The sequence below is a fragment of the Elephas maximus genome, chromosome 20 (genome assembly GCF_024166365.1).
Source record: "Elephas maximus indicus isolate mEleMax1 chromosome 20, mEleMax1 primary haplotype, whole genome shotgun sequence".
Classification (NCBI taxonomy): Eukaryota; Metazoa; Chordata; class Mammalia; order Proboscidea; family Elephantidae; genus Elephas; species Elephas maximus.
This window is the reverse complement of record NC_064838.1, coordinates 14599739-14606877: the sequence shown is the minus strand read 5'-3', so window position 1 is coordinate 14606877 and position 7139 is coordinate 14599739. Positions and strand designations below refer to the sequence as shown.

Here is a 7139-nt window from a genome sequence, read left to right as displayed (position 1 = left end):
GAATTTTTCCTTCAGTTCTTTCAGCTTGAGAAATGCCAACCGTGCTCTTCCCTTTGGTTTTCTAATCCCCAGGTCTTTGCACTTTTCATTATGATACTTTACTTTGTCTTTTCAAGCCACCCTTTGAAATATTCTGTTCAGCTCTTTTACTGCATCATTTCTTCCAGTAACTTTAGCTTCTCTATGTTCAAGAGCAATTCAGAGTCTCTTCTGACATCCATTTTGATATTTTCTTCCTTTTTAATAACCTTTTGCTTTCTCCATGTATGATGTTCTTGATGTTATCCCATAACTCATCTGGTCTTTTGTCATCAGCATTCAATGTGTAAAATCTGTTCTTGAGATGGTTTCCAAATACAGGTGGGATATACTCAAGGTCGTACTTTGGCTCTTGTGGACTTGTTTTAATTTTCTTCAACTTCAGTTTGCACTTGCCTGTGAACAATTGATGATCTGTTCCACAGTCAGCCCCTGGCCTTGTTCTGACTGATATTATTGAGCTTCTCCGTGGTCTCTTTCCACAGACATCGTCGATTTGATTCCTGTGTATTCAACTGAGATCTCCATTTCCTCATGAGCATCTTTTAATCCTGATCATCCTGTTATCATTGTTGGATTTTTGATGTCTCTATACTTTTTGGGGGGGGTTAAACCTTTATTTGGAGCCCCGGTGGTGAAGTGGTTAACAGCTTGGCTGCTAAACAAAAGGTCAGCAATTCAAATGCACCAGCCACTCCTTCGAAACCCTACAAAGCAGTTTTACCCTGTCTTATAGAGTTGCCATGAGTCGCAAATGACTCTGCAGCAATGGATTTGGTTTTTTGGCTTAAACCTTTATTGTTATCAGAACTAATTTTAATGGAATTCTCTATCTTTTTGCTTATTACATTGGGTTTTCATTTTTATTTTGGTATTTTATTCATTAGCTCTCCCTCCCAACTTTGATGCAACCATGATAGTATAAGGAATGTTTCATGATGGGTTTTAATATAAAACAAAACTGAAAACTATACTTTACCATCCATATCAAGAACATGGAGAAGCATTTCTAACACAACTCTGGGTTCAGCAAGTGACGTACCAGCTCCATATCATTTCTAGCATCATCCAATACATTAAAAAAAAAAAAAACTGACATAATGTTTACACCTACCTGCAGTGTCAGACATTTGTACGTCTATATATTCAATGCCTTACTTCCAGGCTATGAAAGATAATGTATAACAAAAGAAATGCTAGGAATTAAAAGTGACAAGATAGCCACAGTTAGATGTGCATTTACTTATTTGAAAGTCTAACTTTTTGAACAAATTGATGTTCTGTTTCTGCAGTTAGAATTTGCTAATCACCAATACAGTAATTGACTTTTCCCCTATCAGGCTTTTAAGCCGTTCTGTGCAAGTTGAACCTTGTATAATTAACTCTTTTACTTTGGGTGTGGCCAGATTCTCTTAAGATATTAAATACACACCCTTTTCTTTCCCATACACTGGCACAAGAAATAAAGAGGGAGGATTGATCAAGAACTAGTGGAAGCAACTTTTATCCGCAAAAAAGTGTCAGGTGGAATGTGAAAAGTCAATAGCTAACTTTATGGAAAGAATAGTTTCCAGTTTCTGAAGAATCACGAAGCACTGTGTTCAAAGATGTTATATAAGGACCAAAATTATTTAAAATATTATTTAACCCCATAACTCATCAGATGTTGAGAATAAAAGTACAAATGGGTTATAAACAGACAGTAGTTACAAATTTTTTTTTTAAGTAAAATTTCTTACAGTACATATTGAAGCCCTTTTCTAAAATTTTAGAACAAAAATAAATGCCTTGGAGTTTGTCTATAAACTATGAATTTCAGAGAGGAATGTTCACTGTCAAGGACAATTATGGGTTATATTTTTAGAAATCAACACAAGCTTCTAAATGTTTTATTGGCCCATTGCCATAATGATCTCTGCAAAAGAAAACCAAAAAACCATGGTAAATTATGCCTTTTTTCCCCCTAAAAGCCATTATTTGAGATATTTTTTTGAGGATCATATTCTTAAGAATACATCATGAGACAGATTCTGTCCACATCCTCTGGGCTCAAGGAAAAATAGCAGGACTTTACACTTAGCCCTATCTAGGTTTGACTCAGAGCTCTGTAGTCTCTTAACTCTGTGACCTGTAGCTTGTCACTTAAATTCTCTAAGCCTCAGTTTCCTAATCTGTAAAGTGAGAATTAAAATGGTTTTAGAATATGAATACCCACATGGTTTTGATGAAGAAATGACTCTATTTTCTTTTTCTTTTTTTTTTTTTTGGTGGAACCAGAAGATTAATTTTAAGAACTTTCCCTTAGTTCCAGACATGGTTTTAGATTTAGGTTCTTGATTTTGAAGAAAAGGCAAATACTTCTTTTTGGTTGCTAATAATTTGAATTGTGGGTTTAATGACATCTTCCTGTTAACCGTGTAAGAACAAGAACGAAGAAAATAAGTTTTTAAAAAGAAGGAGGATGAAGAGGTAGTGAAGGGATCAAAGGAAGATGGAAGAATTAGTTATTAAAAAAAAAGAAGAAAGAAAAAGGCCTGGAAGGTGAGAATCTGACCTTAGGGACAACTACCTAAAAATATACTGACAATCATCTACCCATAAAGGACCAGTATCAAACTCATGAAGGACCACTGGAAAGGGTACTGTGGTCCAAAGGTTCATGTGAAAGGTGAACCATCACCCTCATCATTACTGCCAAGACGTTTGCTAATGGAAGAACCTGTCCATTGATCTTACCTTGAAAACAAAAGAGGACAGCATATCCCCTATAAATACCTAGCAGGAGTGATACCTGTTTATGGAAAAAGACTTTGTAGACCTCAGCTGATTGGCCCAAGTGACACCCCATGAATATATTTCTCAACTCCTCAGGGAAACTTAAGACTCTCAAAAGATACTGAGACTCTAATCAACATGTTGATGAAGAAGCCTGCCCTGTTTGTATCGGGGGGAGGTTAGGGGAGGCGAAGTCAAACCAAATAAACCCAAGATCCTCATGCTGGATCAATGATTACATAAACCAAAAGCCAAACCTGCTGCCATCGAGTCGATTCTGACTCATAGCAACCATATAGGACAGAGCAGAACTGCCCCATGGAGTTTCTAAGGAGCGCCTGGTGGATTCAAACTGCCGACCTCTTGGTTAGCAGCTGTAGCTCTTAACCACTACGAGTGATTACATATTACATATTAATTCCTGCCTCATTGGGTTCTTGGGAAAGTTAAGTAAGGTGACTTCTGTAAAGCACTTGGTATTGTGAGAATTCAAAGTGGGGACTATTTTTTCATCATTATTATTACAGCTTGAGTGCATTCTTATGTTCTCAGGGCCTTAGGAAACGTGAACAGAAGTAAGAAAGGGGGGTGAATGACAAGGTATACTCTGGAACTTGGCTAGTGTCAGCCTTGGTCAGCAGAATGGCAAACAAATGCAAGAGAGATCATACAGTCATACCAAGAAAAACCGTCTCAGAATTTTATACTTTGGACCTGGATACAACCAACCTTGAGATCATCTAGTTTAACCATATCTGGCTATAGGTGAGCAAGCACTGGTGAGAGGTTAAGGTAACCTAGGCTGTCTAACTTTGAGTCCAGTGTTATTTCCGTTTATAAGGTTGCCTTCAGAGGTGTGTCCCCATTAACTGATTACCTAAAGATAAACAACAGGCTCTCCTGACTTTTGCCAGCCTAGGTCTAAGGAATTTGTCTCAAAAATTAATTCCAGAGAAAAGTTAAAATATATATATATACACACATATGTATATATACTCCTGTGCGCGCGTGCGCGCGTGTGTGTGTATGTGTGTATGTAATAATAGTCAAGGCCCTTTTGAGTTGCAAATGAATCCCTGCTCAAATTAGCTCAAATGAAGTAGAGAATTTACTGGCTGACCCAACTGAAATGACTAAGGCAAAGGAGCTTCAAGCAAGAAAGGATTCAGATGCTAAAACGTTATCATCTGGACTCAGTTTCTCTCTATTAACTTCATTTCCTCTGGCTTCTCTTGGGCAGCTACTCCACACTGAGTGAGTCAATGCAGCAACCCCAGCTGAAGGATGACTCTCTTACAACAGTTCAGACCATAAGTTCCAAGACTGAGTGTCTTTGCACTGTCTTGGGCTTATGCCCATCCCTGAGCCAAGCACTGTGACCAGGAAGATGGTCTATGTTGATTTCCTTGGCCTAGGTTACGTGGCCAACCCTGGAGTTGGAAGAGTTGTCCATGCTTACACCAATGAAATGAATGAGACCCTGGAAAGGCTTACTCCCCAAAACAAATTGGGATGCTGTTAGCAGGGGAAAAAAAGAAGAAGAAGAAATAGATGCAGAGCAGACAAAAACTACAGATGCAAACTAAAACCACTTTTAAGAAAATACAGGAATTTAAAATGGTCAAAACTCAAGAAAAATTCAAAGTTCTCCAGGATCCATTATTACCGTTTTCAGAGGATAGGCAAGTGTCCAGCTCTTAAAGCACTTCTACAGAATGCAAAGGTCAGAGATCTGCAGACTCTTGTCTCTCACTCTCTTCATAGACTTACAAATACTAAATCAAGCATTTACAGTTAAATTGTGGTTCCCTTTCCATTTTAATGACCCGTTTTATGCAATCAGGTTGGTCATTCAATGAATTCAATTCCGTTATAAGGACAACTCCAAACACCAAACTGACCTTTTCAGCCTAGGATTTTTTTTTTTTTTAGGTCCTGGTCAATGTCTGCTTCACTCTTATTCAGTGTTTTCTCATCTATTTTTTTCTTCTGCCTTCCACTTTTTCGTTCTTCTCGTAGATACCCTCACTCATATACATGTTCTCACATCATACCCTTTAATTTATTCTCATGGTCTCCTTTATTTTCCCTGAGTCAAATAAAGATATTGATTAAAATCTACTCTATTCCGTCTATCCAACAAGTATCTGAGTTCTGGGCACTATTCTAGGCATTTCAGTTACAGCTGAGAACAAGTCAGACAAGATCCCTGGAATTCATGGAATTCGTATCCTTGTGGGGGAAACAAACAAACGCATCACTAACTTGTGCTTCCTTCCCCGCTGCTGTTCATCGTGACCTGTAGTCATTATAGACTGTGGGTGCACATTACCTGATTTAATCTTCCCACCCACTGGGGCTGGTGGAGCAAGTTCCACTGACCCCATTTTACAGATATTATTGAACAACGAAGTAAACCGAGGCCATTATTTCCTTCATGCAACAACTATCTAACCACCTACAATATGACAGATATATTTTAGGCTTTGGGAGCTATATCAGTCGACAATATTGACATGGACATTATCTTCATTACTTTACTGAGGAATACCAATAAAGAAGATGGCAAGTAAAATACAATATAAAGTAAAACAGAAAATAAGTGGTAAATTTAAAATAGTGTTCAGCAGTCCTGACTTGAGTCTGCTACCCTCATATATAGCATGGCTGCTCCCCACAAATGATCACTTGACCCAAACCCACCTCCTCTTCCTTCCCTGGAGGATGAGACACCAGCATCAAAATCTATCCTCATCTCAGTGGCTGCTACGTAGGGAAGGTCTAAAGAACTTCCATAATTCCCAACCAAGACAATGATGCTACTTCACAAGGCATTCCGCTGGCCCCGCCTCCTCTAACCACCTCTACTGTTCAACATTGTACTGAAAGTCTTTAGCAGCGCGATGTGGTAATATATATAAGACGAGATAAGGTAATCGACAGCCCGCCTTCTACCTCAGGCAGTTTGGCTCCAGAGACAAAGCTCCTAACCATTGAGCTATGCTGCCTCTCACCAAAGAAGTCCTTCATAAACAAAAAATACAATTAACAAAAGTTAAGGCTTACATTTTGTCCATACGAAAAGTATCAAGTTATGCATGACGTACGCTAACATAAACAAAGGACAAAATGGGAATAGATATTTGGAACGCATCACAAAACAGGAATCAGTATTTGGAACACATAAAGAGCCAAAGATACGCCAAGCCAAGCAGAAACCCTAAAGCAAAAAAATCCCTGAAAATACACTCAGCTTCAACTAGCGACCAAAGTAACCAGTCGTTGGTGAGTCAGTTCTGACTCGCGGTGACCCCGCGTGTGCGGAGTAGAAGTGCGTTCCATAAGGTTCTCAAGGCTGTAATCTTTTGGAAACAGATGACCAAGTCTTTCTTCTGAGACACTTCCGGGTCAGTTTGAACCGCCAACTTTTGGGTAGAATCTAGTGCTTGACCATTCGCGCCACCCAGGGACTCCTGATAACTGCATATTAAAGTAAAAACAGAATTCCTTTTCAACCTTCTCAGATAGGGAAAAACTATGCCTGACCTCACAAAGTATTGATGACAGTGTGTGCTTCTCATAGAAATATGCGTTGCTGTAACCACTTCTGAGAACAATTTGGCAACATAAGAGTAATTTTAAAAGAACATAATCTGCAAATCAATAATTCTACTTTTTTATTGACTTCTTTTTAATTGTGCTTTAGGTGAAAGTTTACAGAGCATATTAGTTTCTCATTAAACAGTTAATATACAAGTTGTTTTGTGACATTGGTTGCCAACCCCTTGATGTGTCAACACTCTCCCTTTCTTCTCCCCAGGTTCCCTATTTCCATTTGTCCAGTTTTCCTGTCCCTTCCTGCCTTCTCGTTTTTGCTTTTGGGCTGGTGTGTCCATTAGTCTCCTATGCACAAATTGAACTATGAAGCACATTCCTATTTCAACTTATTTCCTCTGATAAGATACAAAACACCCAATTTGCCTGAGTTTTAATAGTATATTTCCTTTGCCCCACTTGAATGACCAATACAGATGCAAGTCCAGTTGGCAGAGTGAAAAGCAGGTATCAACAATTCCACTTCCAAATATATACCCTATGGGAAGCCTTACATTTGTGTCTCAGAAAACTGTTCAAGAATAGACCAGCATTTGTGAAACTGTATTATAACTAACCTAAATGTCCATCAATAGAAGAATAGATAATTAGGATGGAACACAGCAGAATTTAAGATGAAAAAGTTGTACCTATATGATTCAATATGGACAGATATCAAAAGTATAATACCAAGTGAAAAAAGCTCGTTGTGGAAGGTTCCCTCTCACTCT

At 38.5% G+C, this 7139-nt stretch overlaps 1 non-coding gene across 1 annotated transcript; it reads right to left on the bottom strand.

Annotated features, from left to right (window-relative positions):
• Window positions 1–6756: 6756 nt before the first annotated feature.
• On the bottom strand, window positions 6757–6879 carry LOC126064463 (small nucleolar RNA SNORA27). The gene has a single exon (XR_007514535.1). It is a non-coding gene; the product is annotated as a small nucleolar RNA SNORA27 (small nucleolar RNA).
• Between the last annotated feature and the right edge of the window lie 260 nt (window positions 6880–7139).